We start from the raw sequence: 11,295 nt of genomic DNA on the forward strand, positions 1-11,295 counted from the left end.
CATTTGGGAGTGCCTGGGATCAAATGCCTCCCTCCCTCAAATTGGTGGGGAGGTAGAATGGCTCTGTCCTTTGCTCCCCTGGCACATTCCACTGCTCCCCCTGGCAGCTGGGCAGGGAGTTGGACAAAGCCAACATGAGTGAGCTTGGCTGAGAGGTATCAGCAGCCCAGGCTCAGCTGTTGTGGCGAGGGGCTGAGCATACTGGGGAAAGGGGAGGAGGAGCGTAATACCCCAACTGAGGCCTCACCAGTGCCAAGCAGAGGTCAGTTGCCTACCATGTCTTAGATTCAACATGCCTGTTAACAAGCCTCTGACTGCCAGATTGGACAAGAGGGATATTATTAAGTGATCCATCCCATTCTGTTCATTCCCTCTGAAGTACCTGGCACTGGTGGCTGTGGGAAGAATGAATAGTGGGCTGGTGAACTCACACTGGCTGTTTGTTGTACTACACCCTATTATGACATTTGCTTTTTCCACACTACCATACCATTGGTGACTCCAGTAAAGTCACTAGTTCCTTCCAACCAAGGATCTGAAAGATCTTTGGCAAGTCCCAAACATGTCACATGTACTGTGTGTTTCACTGATTTTCAGTAAAACCTGACATGTAAATCTGAATAAGACCACTTCAATCTGGGGTTTGCATTAACATCTACAGATGAGAATGGCTGAATTGCAGCAGATCAGATTGTTTGCAGAGATTCTCCTATGGTAACCAAAGAGACGACATCTGCAAACATCAACCTTCCAAAAATTAAGTCTTTGATGGGGAGTGCGCACCACAATAGCAGACAGGAAAACCCCTCACTGCATGAAATATTTTGGAGGGTCTTCTCAGATGGGTGAGCCAGGAGGCTGTTATCTATCCTCTGCCCAAAACTGAAGGACACATTGATTCCTCATCTAAATCAAATGCAATCAGTTTACTAGATTATCAGTATAAATTAAACTCATTCTAAGGCTACACCTCAACTATGCACCTTCCAACAGCACAACTATGTCAAAAGGAAATTGCTGCAAGCTGCACTGGAATTTTTAAAGACACCATAATAGAGGTTCAACTTAAAGGCATACCCGAAATTAAAATGCACAGTAAGACAACAAAAAAAAATTCCACTGTGACTAAACAACAAAGTGTAAGAAGCAGCAATACAAAAAGGCATCCTTTAAAAAGTGGAAGTTAAATCTCAGTGGGGGAAAAAAAAAGAGAGAGAAACTCTAGCAAATGAGATGTAAAAATGTAATTCGGAACAGAGAGCCAAAGACTCAAAAAATGACAACAAATACCTTTTAAGTACATCAGAAGCAGGAAGCCTGCCAAACTATCAGTGGATCTAGTGGATGAAAGAGATGCTAACCAAGGACGATAAAGTTTTCGCATAAAAACACGGCTGAGGATGTGAGAGAGAGCCCCAAAACAAGCAACTCTTTTTAGGTGACAAGTATGAGAAACTGTCCAAGACTAAGGAGTCATTAGAGGCGGCCTTGGAATAAACTGATACACTAAACAAAAGTAATAAGCCACCAAGGCCAGGTGGTACTCATCCAAGAGCTCTGAAGGAATTCTAAACATGAAAACTACAGAGGTACTAACTGTACTTTGTAACCTATACTTTAAATCAGTTTCTGTACGAAAAGAGTAGCTAATGTGACACCAGTTTTTAAAAAGCGCTCCAGAGGTGATTCCAGCAATTACAGGCCAGTAAGCTTGACTTCAATACTTAAATTGTTTGAAACTATGATAAAGAACAGAATTGTCAGACACATAGATGAACGCAATTTGCTGAGGAATCAACTTGGTTTTTGTAAAAGGAAATTATGCCGCTCCAATCAACTAGAATTCTTTGAGGGGGTCAACCACCACATGGAAAAGAAGGATTCAGTGGCTAGAGTATACAGGCTGAACTTCTCTAGTCCTGCACCCTCGAGATCTGATCAGTGCCAAATGAGAGAATTTACCACACCATGCGAGGTCAATATTGCCTAGCAGCATTAACCAACACTTCCACTGCTTACCAGACTCTTAGAAAACATTTAGGGGTAAACTGTAGCTAAGTAACAGAGAGCCAGGGCTGGTGGCTGTAAACAGACTTTATGGGACCACAGGAAACTTGGTCACAGCCATGATAAAGAGATGTTCACCTAACTAAAATTGGACTGGATTATGGATGCTGTCAGACAACAGAGTACTGGACTACAGCAGTTCAACCTGCACTGAAGATTTTCAGAAAACCTTTGACAAGGTCCCTCAAAGGTAAACTGTGACAGAGTAAGAGGATAGGTCCTCTCATGGATTGGTAACTGGTTAAAAGGTAAGAAACAAAGGATAGAAATAAATTATAGGCTTTCAGAACAGAGGGGGTAAATATTGGTGTTCCCCAGAGGTCTGTACCTAAGTTCCACTAAGCTGCATGGCTTCCTATTAAACCCTGCACAGGGGCTCAGTGCTGTTGCAAACAGTTGAAGAGATGCATGCCTCAGCCCACTGGTCCCAGCACAGAGCTGCCCCAGAGATCCTGCAACCACGGTCCAGGTTCTTCTTCCCTGGTCCCTCACCCAACCTAGCCCAGATATCCCTTAGCTGCAGAACAGGAGCCCACTCCCTTGATCATGTCATCTAAAGCTGATGGAGCAATGGAGAAGTGCCTCTCATCTGCCATGAACTGCAGTGGTGAGAAAGAGCTGGATGTGGGAGTGGAAATCCTCTCTCCCAAGGGCAGCCTCCACCCAAGACCTTTCTTCCTCAGCCCAGCCAAAAGCCTGCATCCAAACCCTCTGTCTCAGCCCTGAGCCCGCTTCTGAATGCTGAACCCCACCGGAGCCTGTACATTTAGACAGAGCACTCAGCCTTGTGCACCTCAACTCTCTGCCCTGGCCCAGATTGTTGGGAATCATTAGGGGATAGAGAAGACAGATATTGCTGTCTTACACAGAAGACATTGCTTAAATGTAAATCCATGTTATGCCCTCGAATACTGCATCCAGTTGGAGCCACACCCACCTTAAACAAAAAAAAGCGAAAAGCAAAAATATTACTGGAGTATGAAATGGCTGCCATACGAGGAGAGATTAACAGAACAGAGACTTTTCAGCCTGGAAAAGAGATGAATAAGGTGGAATAGGATAAAAACATATAAAATCATGGCTAATATGGAGAAAGTAAATAAGGATAACAGAAGAACTAACAGGCAGCAGCTTTAAAACAAAAGGAAGTATTTTTCCACACAATGCACAGTCAACCTGTGGAACTCCATGCTAAAGGATGTTGTGAAGGCTTCAACTGTAGCAAGATTTAAAAAAGAACTCAGCAAGCTCTAGTTCTAAAATAGCTAGATAAAACAGGTCCATCAATGGCGATCGGCCGGGATAGGTAGGTATGATGTCCCAAGTCTCTGTTTGCAAGAAGCAGGGAATGGATCACCTGATGGTTATCTGTTCTGTTCATTCCCACTGCGACAGCTGGCATAGTCACTGTAGGAAGAGAGAATACTGTGCTAGATGGCTCTTTGGCCAGACCCGGCATGGCCCTTATGTTCTTACATACAGCAGTACTACTGCAAGGTCTCCTATACTGTCATTCTTTGCTGGAAGGAGAGAGCTGTCCTGTCAGCAAAATGAAATCATTCTCAACAAGCATCACCATCTTTGCCAGCAGGAAAGCACCTCCTGTGAAAAAGGCTCTGTCAATTTTATGGACAAAAGAGCAGTATAGACATAATCTAACTAAGCAGAACACAAGGTGGGAGGTAGCCTCTTCTAACCGGACCAACTTCTGTTAATAAGAGACAAAAGCTTTTGAGCTACACAAAACTCATCAGATCTGGGAAAGGCACTCAAAGTATCACAACCTGAATACAAGGCTGAACTGTTCAGCGCAAACAGTTAAATATTGCACTGCACTCTCCCTCCTGGCTAGACTCTGCACCCACCCTTAATCATGCATCTGCCCTACTCCAGCTTGCTCCTGTATCCTTCATCCTGGCCAGACACCATTTGCTTGCTCTTGCACCTTTCCCCAGTCAGACCTCCAGCCCAAGCCCACTGCTACACCTTCCTAACTTCCAGACCTCCAGCCTCAGATGTCTCCAACACCCTCCATCCTGGCCAGACACTTCATCCCCAGCTTACTCCTACTTTTTTCACACACACCACCCTTAGCCCACTCCTGCACCCTCCCTCCCAGCCAGACCCCCCACTCTCACCACCTTCCCTATCCCACTCCCTGGCAGCCTCAAACACTGAACCCTTCAATTCTGGCCTCACCCCAGAGCCTTTGGGGGCTCACAAAAATCTACTAAACCCAGGACACCAAAAGAGTTAATCTGGCCCTGAAGCTTGCTCTTCCATACCTCCCCTATCCACCCACCCACCTCTCCCCCACCTGCAGTGGTGCCGGAGGGCCAGGGGTACCTCCGTCTGAGGCTACATCTGCATGTTGGGGATTTATCTGGGGGAGGGAAGTGGGCTGGCTTCTCACGTATGTGGCCTCTGATTGATCTGTCTGTAAATCAATGGTCCTTGGCCCAAAAGAGTTCCCCACCTCAGCCACAGACTATTTTGAGACCCTTGGTTTTAGACAAATTAACATTTAAAATGAAGGTTAGTAAACTAACATGATAAAGTTAAGCATTTAACTGTTTAATTATTTTGATTTCAATCAACAATATTTCCTTTCTTTCCCACTATAAATATCCTCTTATGTTATAGCTCCAGTAACATAATATGCCTTTTAGTATTTACGGTATTTGGAGATAAACAAAGGCATTTTGTCCTCATGGATGGTGCGCTGCAGAAAGGTTTGCATTCAGTGGGGTAGGCCATGGGCCAAAACGTGTGAGAACCACTGATCCAAGGCTTTGTCTACAGTGGCAACTGAGCAACACAAACCTCGCTCCTCAGGGCTGGAAATATTTTTTGGCAAAAGTGCTGACAACTAGTGTTCGCACTGCCTGACTTTTAGCAACAAAACAGTGATATTGTACACACTGTGATTCAACTTTTGTTGGGAAAAATGGCCAGTTTTGGTGACAAAACGTTGGCTTCTGAGAGGCTTTTCCATTCCCCTTATTATTGAATCAGTCTCAGTGTACACAGGGGCACTGTGGGAGGGCATGAGGGGGCCGGCAGCCTACAGGGCCAGAGTCCCTGGACATCCGAGGGGACTAGCAGTGGGACTGGGCTGTGGTACCAGCAGCAGGTATCACCTACTGCCCCGCACTCACCGGTGGCTCTCCTTGCACATTGCTCGGGGGTGAAGGCACAGGATTTCTGCCATACTCACTGCATTCTGCAAGTCAACCAGCGGAGCAGAGCAAGATGAGGCTGCCTTGCTCCACCTCTCCCACAGCTGCCAGTGGGTGTCGGGGGTAAGCGGACCACTGCTCCTGGCACCAGACCCCCAAGCCCACTAGTTCCCCTGCACTTCTCCTGCCACTGCTGGTGAGTACAGGGTTGTTGGACTGCTGCTCCCAGCCCTAGTTTTGCCAGACCTGCAAGCTCCCTGTGTCACTCATGTGCTGGTTGGCAGGGGAAGATGTAGGGTAGGGGTGAAGCAATGGCAGAGCAGAGCTGGGAAGAGGTGAAGCATAGGGTGGATGGGGACTGTCCTGGTCCTTTCCTAGACTAGCAGACGGGGGTGTCACATGGCAAGTGGTTCTCCCCCTTCCCCAGCCTCTCCCTCACCAGTCACCCCAGAGCATAGACACTATTGTGGGATGCCAGTGAAAGCCAGTTCTAGCAACAAAACAAACAAGTCACGCCCCAGCTCTGTTCAGTGTTCTGATCTCTGCTGCCTTGCAGGCATGCACCTCACCCCCATGTGCCCTTCAAAGCTCCTGGAACTGACAGCTATGCTGCACCCTTCGGGGTACAAAGAGCAAGTATTTGAACTGCTCCTGTTCTTCCCTGTGCTAAGAAGATAGCAGCTGGCAGGCTGCTGTCATGGAGGGGAAGGGGAATGGAGCAGAGGGATTGCTGTGCTGCTTTGACTGGCGGAGCTGGCAGTGCTCTTGATGATGCCACTTCCAGCAGCTAAGGAGGCTGTGGGAGACCTTGGAGGGAACCTCCAAACTATAGGTAGGTGGGCAGGGCAGGTTGCTCTGGAAGAGACTACTGTTTCAAGCAGTGTGAGGGGGCTGACATGAGGAATATATTCCCCTCCCTTTGCCTCAAGGTTGGTCAGCCTGCTGTCTTTCCTTGCCTTAGTCTCACCAATCTCCTTTTTCTCCCCCCACCGCCCCAACCCCACACACTTTAGTTCAAAAAAAGATGACCCTTGAAAGATGAACTTGAGAACCTGACTCCCCCTTAACTGCTGAAAATGGGCCACATCGTCCATCACTGAACAGACCTTGTCAATTCTGGCCTGCCTCTTGGGTGGTACTCCCTCCTTTTCATAAATACATACATTTAAACCCTCCTCTGGAACCCCCCACTTGTGCATCTGACAAAGCAGGTCTTTGCCCACAAAAGCTTAGGCTCCAAAATATCTGTTTGTCTATAAGGTATCACAGGACTACTTGTTGTTTTTGAAGATACAGACTAAATTGGCTACCCCTTTGATCATTGTGTCACACTATATCTGCCCCGGAAGCATTCCAAGCCCTTCCCAAAGCACCCTGAAGCCAGCTGCACAGTGGGGCAGCTACAACAGTGCACTGATCTGTGTGTTGACGTAAGACTGTTAGTGTGAATGCACTCTGCCTGCACAAGGAGCTACTGTAAACTTTCCATGGCACTTTTTATTAAAGAGGCAGAACTAGTGCTGACAAACCTTAGTTGTATAGACCAGAGTTTCTTAAACAACATTCTGCAGGCAACTGGTGTTCTGGGACCAGCTTGAAGGTGTGCCATGAGCATCTGACACTTTTTTTGATATCATCTGCTGATGGTATATATTGTGTTATTAAAACCTGATACAATGTTACTTCTTCATTGCTATGATACCTGATTAAATCACTTCATTTTGTTTTTGCTGTATATGTTGCTGTTTCTCCCCCCTCCTTTTTTTTTTTCGGTCTGACAATTTTTTAAATAAAAGTTCTGTTTGTTGTTCCATGGTCTCAAAAAGATTAAGAAACACTGGTACAGACAAAGCCAAAACAAACACATCTGGTTCCTTTTTTATCAACATGGCACCTAACAGCCTCCTCACGCGATTACAGGAGCTTACCTATTGCTATAACAACGAGACCACTTCTGGAAGAGTTAGTTAAACATGGTAATGTACTCACTACAAACACCACTCAATGCACAGCGCTCCCAGAAACACTCATGTCTGTCAATTGGCAGAATATGAACAAATTAACTTTTCCTTCATTGTTGTTCACTGGACTTCAAGGAGGTAACTAATGTGCTTCTACTAATACTGCCCCAGTAATTACAGAATTTACTGCACAGTCCATTCACTAAGCCTCCAATCCAATATTTTTTTTATCCTAGTGGGAGTAATCTTGCCTTAGCTCTCCTCATTCTGCTACAACTTGACATTTCAACTAAAACATAACGTGCAACAAAAAAGTACAAGGCTTGCAACAATAGTCCACACGTGACAGAATACACAACACTTTCACTCAAGCAAAGTATCCATGTGGGACATTAAAAAAAAAAAACAAAAAAAACCACCTCCTAATCCCTATTTTGCAGTCCTATTGAGAAAAGGGTCTCTGTTAAAATCTACACTTCCACCCTAGAAGCAAATAGCTACCTACTTATAGGGCTAAAAACTGAAGGAGAAAGCTGATACTGAAGAAACAGAAATTCCATTTTTCTAGAATGTCTGCTTTACCTTGTGGAGGATGGATAAAAGCCAATTTCTCTTAAAAATAAATCATATGCAAGTGGACATGGAATTAGGACTTAATCTTGCCAGAACACACAGGCTGTTAGCACTACAGTGCTCTGTCCACAGAAGTCACTGTCAGAAGAGATTTCCTGACAAAACTTCTGTTGGCACAGTACGGCCACACACAAAAGCCAACTGGAAGAGCACTCCACTCTGTCGACAGAGTAGCCAGACTGCCTGGCTGCTCTCTCAACAAAATAGCCACCCAGAAGCACAGCAGACAGCTGCCCATTGTTCCAGATGCCCTATCTGGTGACAGAAAGTGCCCCAGAGCACCCACAGAGCTTTCTGGCCGACAAAAGCTGTCAATAACAGCGTTATGCCTCATGGCTCAGAGGCAGAACACTGCCGGCAAAAGTGCTGAGGTTTATTGACAAACTGTTGACAAAACACATCTTGTATGTAGATGTTCCACTGGTTTTGTAGGCAAAACTCGCTAAAGTAACTGTAGCCACATAGCATTAATCAGGTGAGTAGCCGCAATGAAGTCAGTAGAGTTACTCACATGACTAAAGTTATACATACAGTATCTTGCAGTATCAGGGTACCCTTAATTCACCTGTGGAGTTTCCTAGTATACCTTTAATTGTACTGTACAGCACAGAGCATTAACCTGTTAAATATTTTACATGCATTAATTTTTTTCTTATTATATTTTAATAGCTTTGCATGCATGCAAACATGTGCAACTTACGTGCACAGAACTATAGCTCTTTGCAGACAGACAAACCATGACACCCATTTGTAGTTCAAGAATTTTGTAACCGGCTACAAAAAAAATTATTAAAGCCCTTTCTCTATCAACATACAGGAAGACTAGTACATTAACTTTTTCATAATGTACGCAATTCCTAAAGGATGCCCAAGTCACCCCAGAGACCCACTCACTGTTGACATAAACTAGGGTTACCATATCTGAACTTCGAAAAAAAGAGGACAACCCTGAGAGGGCGGGTATCAGTATCTACTAGATTACAGTTGTATTAATGTACTACAGTAAATGTGCTAGGGCAGCGTACACACTAGACTTGGTAGATACTGATTCACTTCTTCTCAGGCATGTCCTCTTTTTTTGAAAGTTCAAATACGGTAACCCTACATGACCCAATTTATCTTTTATGTCCTTGCCCTCAGAGCCACAGGGGAGTTCCTAGATGATGCTTCCATGTGCGTGCATGCACGCACACTCACATGCACACGCACAAAAATGTATACAATAAACCCTCAAAATACATGGCTTCAAGTTGCACATAGCTTGCTTTAACTGCTGCTTGGTTCAGCCTTGGTGGGCTGGTCAGTTTCCTGGCTCCTGCAGCCCGGTTCCCATCTCCCCCCACATGCCCCAACTTGCATGAAAATTTGAGTTACAGGGGGTTGCAGGAATGCAACCCCATGTAACTGGAGGGTTTACCATATAAACAGCATGCCCTAACTGAATCAGCATCTCTGAAAAATGTCAGGTCAAAAAGAAAAAAAAAATAGTGTTTGCCCCCTAAAGAGAGCCAGATGGGAAGAGAATAAGACGTCAAAATAAATAAAACGATAAAAAATGTAACTGAAATGCTACCTAGCACCCCTCTGAATACAGACATTACTGAAGCTATCAAATACAAGGCAGAAATGCCCCATGAGCCCAGCTAAATCGGATGTCGAGTAGATTGCTTGGATCTTGCAAAACCCAGCAGCAGAGTAAGCCGCTTCCCTAATGCAAATAGGTGTTTTTTTTTAAAGCTACTTCGCTCTATCAGCTACGGGGTTAACCACCGGGCCACTCAGACAAGCTCCTCCCACGCGCAGCACCCATCTCCGCGGAAAAGCCCAGCCGCCGAGGCGGCTGACCCCGGGAAGCGACAGGGACTAGGAGAAGCAGCCGCTTGTAGGGGCTACGCCCGTCAGGGCCGCCGCTCGCTGCCAGAGGCACGGACGGGGCTGACCCAGGCTCGCACAGCCCAGCCGCAGCTGACACGGGTGTCAGGCGGCCCCGCACACAGAGGGCGAAAGGCGGGCGGGAGAGCCACGAGCGCCGGCCTGTCTCGCTGAGTGAGCGCCCCGTGTCCCGGCCAGGCTCTGTGCCCACAGGAGACCCCCCCCCCCCGAGGAGAGAGGCGCTGACGTGGGGGGCACCTCCCCAAGCGGCCCGACCCACCCGCTGCAACGCTACTCACCTCCTGCGGCGCCTCAGCCGAGCCTCACTCTGGCCGCCGCTCGCAACAATAACAAGCAGCCTCCCCCTGGCCGGAGCAGGAAGCAGATCGCCGACCGTCACGGATTGACACCGCGAGACACCCAATGGCAGCCCCCGAACCCTCCCGCCAACCCCGCCCCCCGGTGCCTGGGAGGGCGGAGCTAATGCCGATTGGGTGGGAGTGGGAGGCGGGTGGGATCCGCACATCCCTGTAGTTAACCCAGCGGCGCTGGTGTGGTTACGTCAGTCGCTCGAGCTGCGGGGCGGCCGCGTGTGGTTGGGTGGGGGCGAAGCCCGGCAGTACGGCGGCCACCGTCTCATCTCCTTCCGCATCTGCGCGGTGACTGAGCTGCAGCTGCGCGCTCCTGTACCGAGTGCGCGGCGCACCCGAGCGTTGGTCGCGTTCCGGCCCTCCGAATGAGCGGGGCCCTGTGGGGGAAGGGGAAGAAGGGCCGCTCGCGGGCTGGGAACTGCGTACTCGCTGCACCCCGATTTTCACTCAGGGAGGGTGCGGCCTATTAACAGTAGCTAACGTCCACTTTAGCTACTGATAATGGGCCACATTCTCCCTGCCTGAGCTGACCTGGTTTCTCACGTTTGCTGCTGCTGATGGGCCACATCTTCCGTGACTGAACTGACCCCATCGACTCTGGCCCTGCTCTTGACTGCACCTCCGTCCTTTTCGCAAGCCTGTACATTTAGACCCTCTTCTGCGCTCAGTCGTGCATGTGAGGAAGTGGGTCTTTGCCCACAAAAGCTTATGCTCCAGCCGCATAGTCTGGTTTGTGCATTGGCCTGCTAAACCCAGGGTTGTGAGTTCAATTCTTGAGGGGGCCATTTAGGGATCTGGGGCAAATATATTTAAAAAAAAAAAGCTGTCAGGGATGGTGACTGGTCCTGCCAAGAGGGCAGAGGACTGGACTTGATCTCTTGAGGTCCCTTCCACTTCTATGAGATGTGTGTCTGCATATATTAAATATCTTTTAAGCTATAAGGTACCACAGGATGTGTTGTTTTTGAAGATACAGACTAACTCGGCTGCCCCTCTGAGACTACACAGTGGCTTTTTTTGGAAGTGTCCTACTACATATTCAAATATGGGGAGGCCTCCCCAGAAGCCCCATGGAAAGTACTAAGGGGCTCCATGTGAGAGCATTAGAGAGCTGAGTGCTCCACATGAGGACGTATGGATAGGGTTGCCAGGTGTCTGGTATTTAGGCTCTCTGTCCAGTTAAATATATCAAAGAATACCAGACATAAATGT

General features: G+C 47.5%; 1 protein-coding gene across 10 annotated transcripts in view; it reads right to left on the minus strand.

The window, feature by feature from the left end:
• The window catches only part of HERC3 (HECT and RLD domain containing E3 ubiquitin protein ligase 3), a 104,074-nt gene extending 93,987 nt beyond the window's left edge, over positions 1 to 10,087 (minus strand). For 9 of the 10 annotated variants that reach the window (XM_074993609.1, XM_074993607.1, XM_074993608.1 and 6 more), the window contains exon 1: positions 10,012 to 10,087. The gene's annotated coding sequence lies outside the window, so the exon portion shown is untranslated. The remainder of the gene's footprint in view (positions 1 to 10,011) is intronic. The other variant, XM_074993606.1, reaches the window with a different exon arrangement.
• Between the last annotated feature and the right edge of the window lie 1,208 nt (positions 10,088 to 11,295).

Source organism: Carettochelys insculpta, chromosome 4 (genome assembly GCF_033958435.1).
Source record: "Carettochelys insculpta isolate YL-2023 chromosome 4, ASM3395843v1, whole genome shotgun sequence".
Classification (NCBI taxonomy): domain Eukaryota; kingdom Metazoa; phylum Chordata; order Testudines; family Carettochelyidae; genus Carettochelys; species Carettochelys insculpta.